This window comes from Arachis ipaensis, chromosome B09, assembly GCF_000816755.2.
Source record: "Arachis ipaensis cultivar K30076 chromosome B09, Araip1.1, whole genome shotgun sequence".
Lineage (NCBI taxonomy): Eukaryota > Viridiplantae > Streptophyta > Magnoliopsida > Fabales > Fabaceae > Arachis > Arachis ipaensis.
In genome coordinates, this window is record NC_029793.2 from 8,532,171 (window position 1) to 8,545,160 (window position 12,990).

A 12,990-nucleotide genomic window follows, 5' to 3' on the forward strand; every position below is an offset into this window, starting at 1 on the left:
TAAGTGCTCAATCCAGAAGAGGGTTGTTTTGCTGTTGCGCTCTCTTGGTAAGGTGCATTTTTTATTTTAGAGGGTATAATAATAAATTTTTTATGAAGTATTTTCGTTCTGTGTGTTGTCCAAAAACACGTAAGAAAGATCCTTCATTATTATTTTTTTAATCATAGATCAATTTGCTTTTAAATATCTTTTAATTGTTTGCCGTGATTTAATTTAATTGTGTATTTGTTGTGACCAGAGATGCCAAGCATGAATACATCCAATAAACTCTTAAAGGCCTCTTTTTTTTCCCCTTCTTTTTCATTCGTAAGTCTGATATAATGTGGTGAAAGTTAGCAGAATCTTATTAGATGGTTTATAGGGTCAGAATATGTAAAAAAAAAATGTTTAAACAAATAAAGATTATCATCATGATGCATGATATGGTCTAATATTATTGATACTGATAATAACATAATACTGATATTTTGTCGGAACTCTTATGCCATATATCCTATTGATTTTGTATACGCTGTTTATTTTTTCTTCACAATTTACAATGTTATCTTCCCACACATGTTAATTTGGTGTATATCTATTGGATGCGTGAGTAGGTTGTAGCTCTTTTCATGGGTCATTTCTCCGATGGACATAGCATTGGGGATATCTATCATTTGATGGCAACGCGATGGCCACAATTGATTGTAGCAACTGTGATTTAATTGATTAAATGTTCAGAAAATAGAAATAATGGGTAAGGATTTCTATCCTTAAAACACTATTAGTACTATTTTATATAAGATTAACATTGTTTGATATATATTATAATATTTTTTTGTCTGATACAAAAATTTGTGACTGTAACTATTAACTAATGAAAACTGTTATTTATATCTTTTCTCTATATGTCAGTTTAGTTTAACCCTTGTTTAATACTGAGGATTTTTCGAGTTTAAGCCATAATTGTTTTGTGCTTAGTCGAAAAGCGTGATAAAAATTGTATTGCATTCTTTTTCTTAAGCATTTAAAACAATTATGACTTTATTCATATTTTAAACAATTGAATATCTGGATATATCCAAACAACTAAATTTGCATTATTGTGGCTTGTTTGTAATAAAATAGATGGACTTGTGAGAACCATCCAAAGTCATGCCAAAATGGACTAATGTAAGTTTCTTTCTAAAACATGTGCATTGTTTGGTAAAATTTCATTGGATTTAGCTTGTTGAATTTGCTTGCTGGATTTAACTACTGAGTTTGATTATGCCCAAGTTCAGTGCTATATTTGACTACTATGTTTGATTATAGAGTTTGATTATAATATGAGTTTGATTATACATGTTTACAAAGTTTGATTATATTCAGGTTCAGTGCTATATTTAACTGCTAGGTTTGATTATGCTCAAGTTCAGTGCTATATTTTACTACTGTGTTTGATTATAAATGTTTACTGAGTTTGATTATAATTTGAGTTTGATTATACATATTTACGGAATTTGATTATATATTTGACTATTGAATTCGGTTGCTGAATTTGTTTAGTATGTATGATTTGATTTGAATAACAGGATGATTGTGATAAATTAAGGAAGAATATCATCATGCAAATGCTCCTATGCCTACAAAATGATTGCCGAACTAATATTTTGGAGCTAGCAAAGAGTTATCAATTCACAAAGATTGCCAATAAAAAGGAAAGAAAGAAAAATGAAAAGAAAGCTTTGGATACCCCGAAGGAGAGAAAAGCACCATGACAAAGAAAACTAGGAGCCTCCCAAGTTAGTCCATATGCAAATGTTGGGACGGGAACTTTAGAAGGAATAATTGGATATTAAAAAAGAAAAGTATGAGGAAAATTAAGGACAAATCGAGGGGGAAAGAATTGATTGTATAAATTTTTTACTTAATTTTTACTACTGAATTTGAATGTCATGTTAGCAATTTTGTTTGATTAATATATGTCTACTGAGTTTTATTATATTCAGGTTCAGTGCTTGATTGCTGAGTTTGATTATAGATGTTTATTGAGTTTGATTATAGTCACGTTCGGTGCTATATTTGACTACTGAGTTTGATTATAAATGTTTATTGAGTTTGATTATAGTCAGGTTCGGTGCAAACTCAGGTTCAGTGCTTGACTACTGAGTTTGATTATAAATGTTTGTGCTATATTTGACTATTGAGTTTGATTATAATAAAATTCGAGTAAGAAGTTGTGGATTTCATTTGTAATATTCAATAAGCCCTGTTAGATGTTACTATTTGTTAAATTCACCATAGCTGGAAGTGTATAGTTAAATATTTGTTGTGACTTAGAGAATAGAGATCAGAATCATTTTGTTCCTAAGCCAATAATAACTCAGAATTTTAGATAACTCAGAATGTTTGAGTGTAAATTCACTAATCACATGTAAAAATTATTACAACTGACAAAAATGCAAGAGTTCTATTGCAACATATAACAAATCTATTACAAAAAAAAAAAAATAAAACTATTATTCTTCCAAATGGTGGCTTTGTTGCATTGACTTCAGCAAGGATACAAAGCCATATGGTTGGTTAGAGGTAATGCTCAACTCTGAAGGTAACTCCACAAGTGGCTAAAAAAATAGCAATTAATGAAGTGATAATAGAGCATTTTAGCAATAATAATAAAATTAATCAAGCACTGAACTTGCCTGTGATCTCTCTTTCACGTTCTTTTTATACTTCTTCCTTCCTTGTTTAACAAATTTTTCTACAGTAGATTGAAACCTTTTCTTACGCCTACGACCTTTTCGTGATACTTGTTGGGGATTGTGAATTTCTAAATCATTTGCATTTTCATCTACCTCATTTGAATTTTGATTATCTACATTATCCATTGAAGAGGCCTTTGGTTCCACCAACATAACCCAAACCGAGTCTAGTATACGATGTACGGTCTCGATGAGCTCCTCGGATGCAGCGGTTACTTCAGCAATATCGTAAAATTGCTTGCACATATCATCATAACGTTTCTTTACGGGCTCTAAACGACTTGGATCATGGCTACACTTGATGCTACTGTGCTTGCGCTTTAAAGTTTTTTTCCACCGATCAAGAATGTATTTATTTGGCAATTTCTTCACTCTTTCAAGACCATGACTGAAAGAGTATGCGGCATAAGATTTTCTTTGACTCAAAAAGATGGCATTGACAAGAAACATCGGAAGTTGAAGAATCAAATGACACCTTGTAAGTAACATCAAACATCTTATCACCATTCTCAATCTCTTCTATAACCTTGTAAGTAACAACATATCCCTCTTCATGCTCTTTTCTTGAAAAGTAATTAGTCTTTGCTCTAAACTCCTTTTGAAGCACGCTAAACTTTTCTATGGTTATATTTATTAATTGGTACATTAGACTATTCTGTGATCAAAGTTGTTAATCATGACTATAGGCTTCTTATATGGTTACAATTAAAAAGCATTTATTTACTTATTATTTTGAAAGTGTTTAGCATATTTGAAGGCTATAGTTATGATTTATAAACGTGACAAACTACAAGATTTTTCTTTATTTGTGGCAGTTTTTTTTTTATTTGTGGAGGTTTCTAAAATCTCCAAAATTTGAGGTGCCATGAGGTCTTTTGTGGGGATTTTTAGGAACCTCCATAATCTATTCAGTGGGGATTTTGTATGTGTTTAGTGGGGGGTTTTGTATTGAATTTTTGTGGCAATTTTAAATCACTTTTGTGGCAGTTTAAAACCTTCACAAATTAACTTTTTAATTTAACAAAAATTAACTAGTTTGTGAGATTTTCAAACCTCCACAAACCCTATAATTATTTATTTATTTTTAATTTCAAATCATTCATTAAATCTCATCTCATTTACATACTCTCAAATTAGAAATTTATTTTTTAATATCAAAATTTAAAAACTAAAGCTTTTATAATACAATTTCTCAATATAAAACAACTCTATATATAAAAAAAATTCTCAATGTCAATAATTCCAAACATAATTACATATGGTATTGTGCTACATAACTATTACTGTTTTTCTTTAAAAAGTAAAATAAAACAACTTTAATATTTCAATATCATCTAATTACATAAAACAAATACACAAAAAAAAATTTAAAGTATACACACAAACTAAGCTCTAAAATTTTAACATTAATAGTATATAATTACACTGAAGGTCCCAATCCTAAAAGACCTTTTAACATTATCAAGTTAATTTATGTTGCTTTCTGTGTAGCTGAATTTCTTCCTCAGTAGAACCACATAGCTCAAGTCCTCAATCACCTTAATTCATTAATCACTAATTAACCACAATTACACACTTAATTATTTCAAATCATATATATAGAGTAGAGACAGAACCTTGTGAATTGCTCCCAATTGAACAACACCTTCTCTTACAGCAATGAGAGCTATGGTATGCATCAAGAAACAATAAAGATCCTATGATGTAGACACATGAATATAAATGTTTATTATTTTCTTATCATAATTATCATATATAATACTACCTTTATTCGAGATTGGAACTGTGCTTCCCAAGTCCTAGGATGCTGTAATTAAGAATATAATTAAGCATGCAATCATGAAGTTGTAATTAAGAGTAAGATTATTAATGAATTAATTAATAAGTAGTATTAACTGAATCAGCTGAATTATGCCACGCTGACTAGAAGTTGATTTCTTGTTCATTAGGCTCTTTGTATATCCATTTGTGACTGTGATCTGCAGCAACTTTCCCTATCAACCTGCACTTATTCAATTCCACCCATCACAATAATAATTAATAATTGTATTATTGATAATCACATAACATAAACAGAAGAAGCAGAAGAATCATCATCATTATTATTATTATTATTATTATTATTATTATTATTATTATTATTATTATTATTATTATTATTATTAGGACAATCACCAGAGTTTATTTCAGGTGCTGCTGTTGACGCTGCACAGTTTTAAGCTATAGCGTATTAGAGCATTTACGATGCAAAAATAGTTCCTAAGGTGAGCTGTTGTATCACTAAATTATTGGTGGGTATTGCTTTGCCTGCTGCCTGACCCTTCTTTTATATTCTGTAGCATCCTACAAAAATAAGACAATACTACAATGTTAAGAGACCTTTTATAATAAGAAAGAAAAAAATGTCCAATTTCTTAGGTTAGATACCTGGATAAATAGATGATATTCCTCTGTCTAAGCAGGATCAGCAGGATTTGGCTGGTCAAGCAAATCCTGGATACCAACAAGAATTTGCTTCACTGTTATAGCTGGTCTCCACCCCTTAAATGACAATAAATCTGTAAACCTATTTGCTCACTGACATGTAAATCAAACCATATAAGTTAGTCTCAAGCACTCCTACACAAGAGAGATGAACTTACACTATCCTCATTAAGTATAGACAAGCAAATAACAGGCTTACTATTCGACAAGCTGCTTTCTTAGGTGGGACACAGCTCACAGTTGTCAACTGACATTATGACCCACACAGCAATTACACACAAAAACACAGACACAAAGGGTACTTAGAAGCTAGAATCAGAAGTGGGAATGGAAACAGTACCGGAAAAAGTTTTAACAGAGCAGTAAAAGAACAATCAAGAAAAGTAACAACCAAAACAGTGATTTGGCTACACAGAGAAACCAAACAAGACAGATGTCAAGATAAAGCAAAAATAGCACTTTTAACAAACATCCAATTAAAACAAATGCAGTTACTAAAAATTGAAGGGAAAAAATAAGAACTGAATCTCAGCAAACGGCTAATTGTAAAGGGTGTTTTGAAATCATTGCAACTCATGATACAAGTATGATTCAAAGTCTGCCATTATCAAATTTCAGTAACAACAAATCAAATCATGTGTGATCTAAATTATGCATCCAGAAGTTCTAGTTCTAAGCATGATACTAATGGCTTACAGCCTTTTAATAATTGCAAAAGACATTAACAAGAGGGAAAATGTTCCTATCCTTCTAACTCACTAAACGCGGTGACTAAGGGGTAGAATGTCAAGATCATTAATGTTAAAAATTAATAGTTGCCAATCTTTTCGACTGCCTAAAAGAATCAATCTTTTATTTTAATTGCTTATTCAGTAATTGGTCTTTTTCATTTAATTTGCCTAAAAGAATCAAACCACCAAAGAGTAATTGGTCTTTTACTTCATGGAACAAACAAACTTGATTGGTTTGTTGCCATAATTAATTATTGGTTATGAAAAAAAAATGAACAAGCATAACTGACAAGTTAGACTAACTTGACCACAATGCCATTCTTGGAATTACTCGGGACAGCAACCTGTCTGTTCCACCATATAGATCATCTCCAGCAACAATTTTCTCACCTACATTATATTATACTATCAGCGCCAAATATCAAAAAATATAATTTTTGCATCAAAAAGGGGAAAAAAGAACAGTCCTTTGAGAATTCATGGCTTTTAGTCCTATAGTGTATTAATCGGTAAGTTTTAAAAATGAATCCAACAAATGAATAATCTAGGGAAAATACCAATAGTGATGACACGGCACTGCATGAGTGAATGCATGCAGAGACTCCAAAGCATGAAATTACTCATATTCTTAAATTCTCAGTGATGAATCTAATCTAAATTTCACAACTAAAAATGAAGAAAAACCATATTATAGCACAATGAAGAAAGAAAAGGCACCAGCTTGAACAAGAAGAGAAACAGCACTCAGAGCAGCCATTCCACTGATGAAGCATAGGGCTCTATCCGCCTTATCAAGTTTCACCAACAAACTGAGAACACATCATGCAAGGTAAAACATGGTGGGAAAAGAAAACATTAATGCCACAATATTGGCAGTTGCAATGGTAAACAAACACAACTAACAGGACACAGTGAACCTTTCTAAAGCATCTCGAGTGGGATTTCCACTTCTGGTATAATCATAGGGACCATTTTCTATTGCATTAAGCTGCATGAATAGGAGTACTGGTCAATAAACATAATGAGATCAAGAGAAAAACTACTCCCTCCATTCCAATTAGCACTCTTACTTTTCTGGTACATCGAAAAATCAATGTATCTAGACACATTTATGTCCAAATACCTTGGAAAGGTTCATGTCACAGTGTGTATCAAAAAATCAAAGCTTCACTTGCTTAAAAGTAGTAGTCTGATAGAGCCGAATTACTGACTGCTCCAAAAGGATCATTGCATTGAGTCAATAAGATAATTGCATTGATACTTTAGCAAAGAAAATAAAATTAAGTAACATTCAAACAGAATAACAATGATCTTCGTTGTAGAAAAAAAAAAGCCTCCTGAAAAAGAATCAAATCATCGAGAAATAATTGAAATTGAAGAAACATATGTGGCTGGCATTCTTTCCAATTCCTGTTTGTTCGAACACCGCAATCCTGAAATATAATAAACAACATGTCATTCAAAGGAGTAATATCAGAAAATTAACAGGGAAGAAGAAGAAAAAGAAGTACCAGCAGCAATTCAAAGGAGAAATTGGAGTGAGAGAAAGCGTCGTTGAAGAAGAAGTCCGAAGTGAACAGATCTGAAAATGCGTTGTACCACAACAACTACGGTGGCATCGACGGCAAAAACTATGGCGGCAACGGTGGCGAAAACTGCGGTGGCAACAGTGGTAGCAACGACAGTATAGAGAGAACAGATGCGTTAATAGAAGAGGTGGCTCGATCCAGAAGCTCTCTACTGCAACGGACACGACAGTGATAACGGTGCCGGCAGCGAAAACGGCAGTGAGAATGGTGGCAAAAATGGCAGTAGAAAACTTAGGGTTTCATCCCTCTCTCTCAGCTAACTCAGCGCCTCTCATTTGGGAAAAAAGAGAAAATGAGCATGGAACAAAATGAAAATCAAGCAACCACGCTCAAATTCCATTTTCACACGATATACTTTCCATTAGTAATTTTGAATTTTAATTAATGGAGGTTTTTTAAATTGCCATAAATAAAATGTGTTGAGGAGTTTTTAAAAAACCTCCATAAAAAAAGTCCCATAAATAAATAGAAATTTTGTAGTCACACTAGCTATTTGTGTTTTTTTCTACCGTTACATTGTTGCATTAGAAAGTTTGCCATTTTTCCCTTTTCCTTTTTCATATGTTGTTAATAATTTTTGTTTATGTTTATTTTATATATATATTGTATTGTCATACGTTGTGTAATAGTAAGTTAAAGTCTCTTTAGTACTAGGTAAAAAAAATATATCAAAATGTTTCAACAAAATAACAGCAACATAACATAATAATATATATTCCTAAGTAGTGTTCTTTACATTATGTAATTGTTTTGCACACTAAAGAAATAATAAAGATTGTATTAAGATTGAGAAATAAAAACACAAAAGCTCAACCATTTGAAGGATTTAAAATGCATACTCAATTCCCTGGAGACATAGAAAAATGAATAAGAAAAGTAGAAAACATAACTTTGATGCGAAAATAAATTCTGCAAGAAGCAACGTACATTCAAATATTCAATAGATATTTGTATTAGGATGGAGGGAGTAGATCTTCTCCAGTGGAAAAAAAAATTGGATGGTGTTCAGTGTAGCATAGTTGTCAGAACCGACCCGGTGATCGAACCGGTCAGGTCACTGGGTCACTGGGTCACTGGTTCAACCGCTGGGTTACTGGTTGAACCGGTTGACTCGGTCCTATGTAAATAAAAAATAAAAAATAGTTAAAAGTTTAAAATTAAAATTTAAAATACATATTTTTACTAACATTTTAAAATATCAAGTTATTTTAAAACAATATGGAACATGAACAATAAATCCATTTTGGTTTTCTTGAGGACAAGGGTTCGAACCCTACCTCAAGCATTTTGGAAATATTTTCTTCCAAACGGTTCGGTCAGACCACCTCACCGGTTCGCACCGGTTTTGACCGGTTCGTACCGGTTCACACCGAGTTTGACCGGTTCAATTCCTTGTGCGGTTCAAACACTAAACCGGACCGGTATAGAGTTCGGTTCACCGGTTTTCCGGTCGAACCGGCCGGTCCGGTCCGGTTTTTACAACTGTGCAGTGTAGGATCTCATCCTTCATTGTTTTCTCTCTCCTATTTAATTTTGGTCCCACTTATAGAATTAAAGGTGAGAGATCACACTTTATTCTCTTAAGTGTTAAAAAAATGGAGAGGATCCATTCCCTTAGGATGGAGAAGGGAAAAACAAACTAGAAGGGAAAAACAAACTATATAAGATTATATAAGACTAGTCAAAGTGATCTTGGTTACAAGTGCCAAGTAATAATCAATCAAATGCTATTACTCACCACTGGCTGCCCTTTAGTGGTTGTTTTTTAACTGCCGCTGAATGCTTTGATTGCGGCGGTTTCAACAACTGTTTGGGTGGTGTAGCTAAATCAAACATTTTATCAGCAATTCAAAGGCCATCTGCCGCTATATCTAAAACATAGGAATTAAAATATAACAATATAAGATGAAGTTTATCTCTTTGGCCCATAGAAACGCTTTGGCACAAATAGATGACACAAAGCAAGCAGTTGAGGCCTAGATCAAATGGTAAACTTAGTTGCCTTTTAAGAACTACACCAAGTTGAAATCCTAGTTAGAAACGGGATGAAGTTTAAGCACACACGCACGCACGCACGCACGCATGTGAAAGAAGAATAAAGGATAGAGCTAGGGCAAGCTAGCAAAGGCTGCAACGGTGGTTTTTCAGGCGACAACAGCGCCACATAGCTCGACGGTGGCCTCCTTCCACAATAACGGCAGCAGCGGCGAGAGGGACGAGCTCCGTCGCATTCTCCTTCTCCTTTGTCGTAGTCTCTCTCTCTGGATTTTTCGGTGGCGGCGGCAACTTGATGGCGGTAGAGGCAGCACCTCCTCCTTTTCCATCGCGCAATGATCTTGGTAACCACTTTATAAGTAATATTATAAAAACTGATAGAGCGCATTTGACTAGGCTGATAATCGGGTCAGATTTAGAAATAAAGGTGATAAGAGTTTTATTAATCCCCCCAACTTTCTTAGGATCCACAAAAATATGTTGCACCAAGGAGCACAAATCTATTCCTACACAATCTCATTTACTTTGATTAAAAAAACATCTTGGATGCCATCTTTTTCTGGTGCTTTAAAATTTTTCATATTAAAAATTACTTTCTTAATCTAGATATTAGAAACTATGCTGCCGATCTGGTTCTGCTCCTCACTACTAACGTTAGGAAAGGAATAATTGACGCATACAAGTTTATTATTTAAGTTTAACTAAGCGCCACAAATGACAAATCTTAGAGTGTCATGATGACTCGAAATTAAAGACTCTTCTTAACAAGCTTATTGGCCAATTTTTCAAAGAATTAATCTCGACATACAAGTCTTTTTGCTATACAAGTTTTACAAGTCCTGAAATTCATTTACCCTAAAACGTGCCTCTTATGGCACGTATGTTTCACACTCCTCTTTAACAGATTTTTCAATCAACGCACGCACGTTCTTCTTCTTCTTTTTCGTTATCGTCGTCATCAACACCACCTCTTCCTCCTTCTTTTTTCATTATTGGATTTTCTTCTCTTCCTTTCTTTTTCTCTTTCTCCTCCATCATCAGTTATGTCGTTGTTAAATATAATGAATAATTCAAGTTCAGATTGTCAATTGAACCAGAATGAATGAAATTGATTATTGTTTTTGAATCCAATCAAGTGGCTGAGGTGTGGTTCAATTCAGAAGAAAAAATACAGCATTAAAGGAAACTTTTTTTTCTGTATTTGCAGCAAATTTGGGTGTAAAACGAAGATATTTAGGTGTATTTTTATTCTGATAAATTCTGCATAATTCAGAACTCTTCCTCTTCGTCCTCCTCATCTTCTGCTGCTTCTTCTTTTTCATCTTCTTATTTTATATTCTCATAATTCTTTTTGGGAAGAAAAAATCAAACAAAGAAGAAAAAAATACATAATGTTGCAAAATCAAAAGAAGAAGGAGGAGAAACACGACGATGAAGATAAAACACAAAGAAGAAGGAGAAGAAGAAGGAAGAATAGGAGGAGGAGGAGAAACGTGAAGAAAAAATGATAGTTGCGGTTTTCATCGAGGAAGAAGAAGAAGAGTCGTTCATAATGGTGAAGGAGCGCTTTGGAAACGTGATGCGCGTGTTAACACGCTTTTGTGGTGAGCGTAGCTTCTGTTGGGTTTGGCCCAACTTGTAAGACTTGTAAGGCAAAAAGACTTGTATATGTAGTATAACTGTTTTTCAAAAAAGTCTTCTATATTTTCAATATGGGGCACTCTACTATAAAAATTAAAGTTGTATAGAGAGAGTATAAATTTCTTTTATAGTTATTTTTTATTATTTTATTGTTGTTTAAAATGAGTCCTAGTTTTCTCAATCTCTCTTTCATCCCATAAAAGTTAGAATCTATAAACTTATATCTTTACCATATAATTCACCTTCTAAGATATAGTCTCATATAAGAGATCGGAAAAATGAGTAAAAAATTAAATAGACAAAGGATTTTTTTTGGTTATTTTAATTTTTAGAATAAAAAATTGATTTAGGAGTAAGGGTTAATGGATTGAAAATAGATACAATTACAATATTTTTAAATATATAAATTTAAAGATAAAAATTATTTTACAATTATCTTGACAACTTCGTTTAATAGAGTTATTTACTATTAAAGAAAATTGCTTTTAGTAGCTATTTGTTTTATCTTTAACAGTAATAAAAATAATTACTAATAATATATTAAACTTTAGCCGTAATTATACAATTATGAGTATATTTAGAGAATATCAAAATATAAAGTATGCACATATTGTTTTGCTTAAATAAAGCTATGCAAATCAAAATTTTATTTAAACAAAAAACTAGATTCAAGATTAAGAAAATCAATTTTTTTAGGAAGAATGAAAAAAAAAGAAAACAGAATGAAAAATAGAATAAGCAAACAAGCTTAGGCATGCAGCAGCCAGATGATGAAGCGAAGTAGCGTTTAAATTTGGCAGCCAAGTTTGCAACGAGGAATAACTAATAATAACCAGTAAAGAATGTTACATACAACACTGATGAATCCACATACTAAGCATGAAATGTCAGATCATTATAAATATATTATAATATCAAGTAAATAATTAAAATTATTAATTAATTAAAATTTACAAACAAATTTAATAATTTTAATAACTTATATACCAATAGAACATGTTAAAACGTATATTATAATATTAATAATGGAGAGGAGTTTTAAAACTCCAAATAATACAGGAGTATTGTAACCTCCACCAAATTAGTGTTAATGCTCTAACTTATCTAATGGATAAGAATCTAAATTCACCAATGTAAACAAAGCGTAATCACTCCGTTTTATCTTTTAGTAACTTCATTCTCTTTCTATATATAGTGGCTAGTTCATCTGCGGAGTTTTTACTTCACTCTTCCAAATCTTTCTTATTTAAGTGTTCAACCCATAAGAGGGTTCTTTTGCTGTTGCGCTCTCTTGGCAAGGTGCATTTTTATTTTAGAGGGTATAATAATGAAATTTTTTATGAAGTATTTTCATTGTGTGTGTTGTCCTAAAACACATAAGAAAGGTCCTTTATTTATTTATTTATTTTTATCATAGATCAATTTATTTTTAAATATCTTTCAATTGGTTGCCGTAAGTTTTACTTTTTCTGGTTTGATAATGATATATGAACGATAAAGATACTCTTTTCAAACAAATAAATTATTAAAGATTATCATACACGATGCATGATATGGTCTAATATACTGATATTTAGCTTAATTATTAAAGATGCCTTATATCTTGCTGATTTTGTATACGCTGTTTATTTATATTCTTCACAATTTACAATGTTATCTTCCCACAAATGTTAATTTGGTGTATATTCATTGGATGCGTCAGTAGGTTGTAGCTCTTTTCATGGGTCATTTCTCCGACGAACATGGTTCGGGAAATTTATCATTTGATGGCAACAATGGATTGTAACAACTTTGATTTAATTGATTAAATATTCATAAAATAGAAATAAT

At 32.1% G+C, this 12,990-nt stretch overlaps 2 long non-coding RNA genes and 1 other non-coding gene across 16 annotated transcripts in view; 2 read left to right on the top strand and 1 right to left on the bottom strand.

Annotated features, from left to right (window-relative positions):
* LOC107616544 lies at positions 1-1,996 on the top strand. Of its 2 annotated transcripts, none has more exons than XR_002354026.1 (4): positions 1-52; positions 594-733; positions 1,105-1,149; positions 1,551-1,996. It is a non-coding gene; the product is annotated as an uncharacterized LOC107616544 (long non-coding RNA). The 2 variants fall into 2 exon arrangements; XR_001614552.2 differs by having other exon boundaries at positions 1-47.
* Positions 3,985-7,911, bottom strand: LOC107616541. Of its 13 annotated transcripts, none has more exons than XR_002354023.1 (9): positions 7,447-7,911; positions 6,653-7,368; positions 6,239-6,325; positions 5,148-5,297; positions 4,896-5,063; positions 4,617-4,722; positions 4,486-4,527; positions 4,337-4,417; positions 3,985-4,258 (listed from the first exon to the last, which is right to left on the bottom strand). It is a non-coding gene; the product is annotated as an uncharacterized LOC107616541 (transcript). The 13 variants fall into 13 exon arrangements; XR_002354017.1 differs by having other exon boundaries at positions 4,337-4,386; positions 7,447-7,909; XR_002354019.1 differs by having other exon boundaries at positions 3,985-4,527; positions 6,653-6,744; positions 6,853-6,923; positions 7,006-7,368; positions 7,447-7,904.
* The window catches only part of LOC110266593, a 2,013-nt gene continuing 1,304 nt past the window's right edge, over positions 12,282-12,990 (top strand). Inside the window, exon 1 of the long non-coding RNA XR_002354027.1 lies at positions 12,282-12,459. This is a non-coding gene — a long non-coding RNA (uncharacterized LOC110266593). The remainder of the gene's footprint in view (positions 12,460-12,990) is intronic.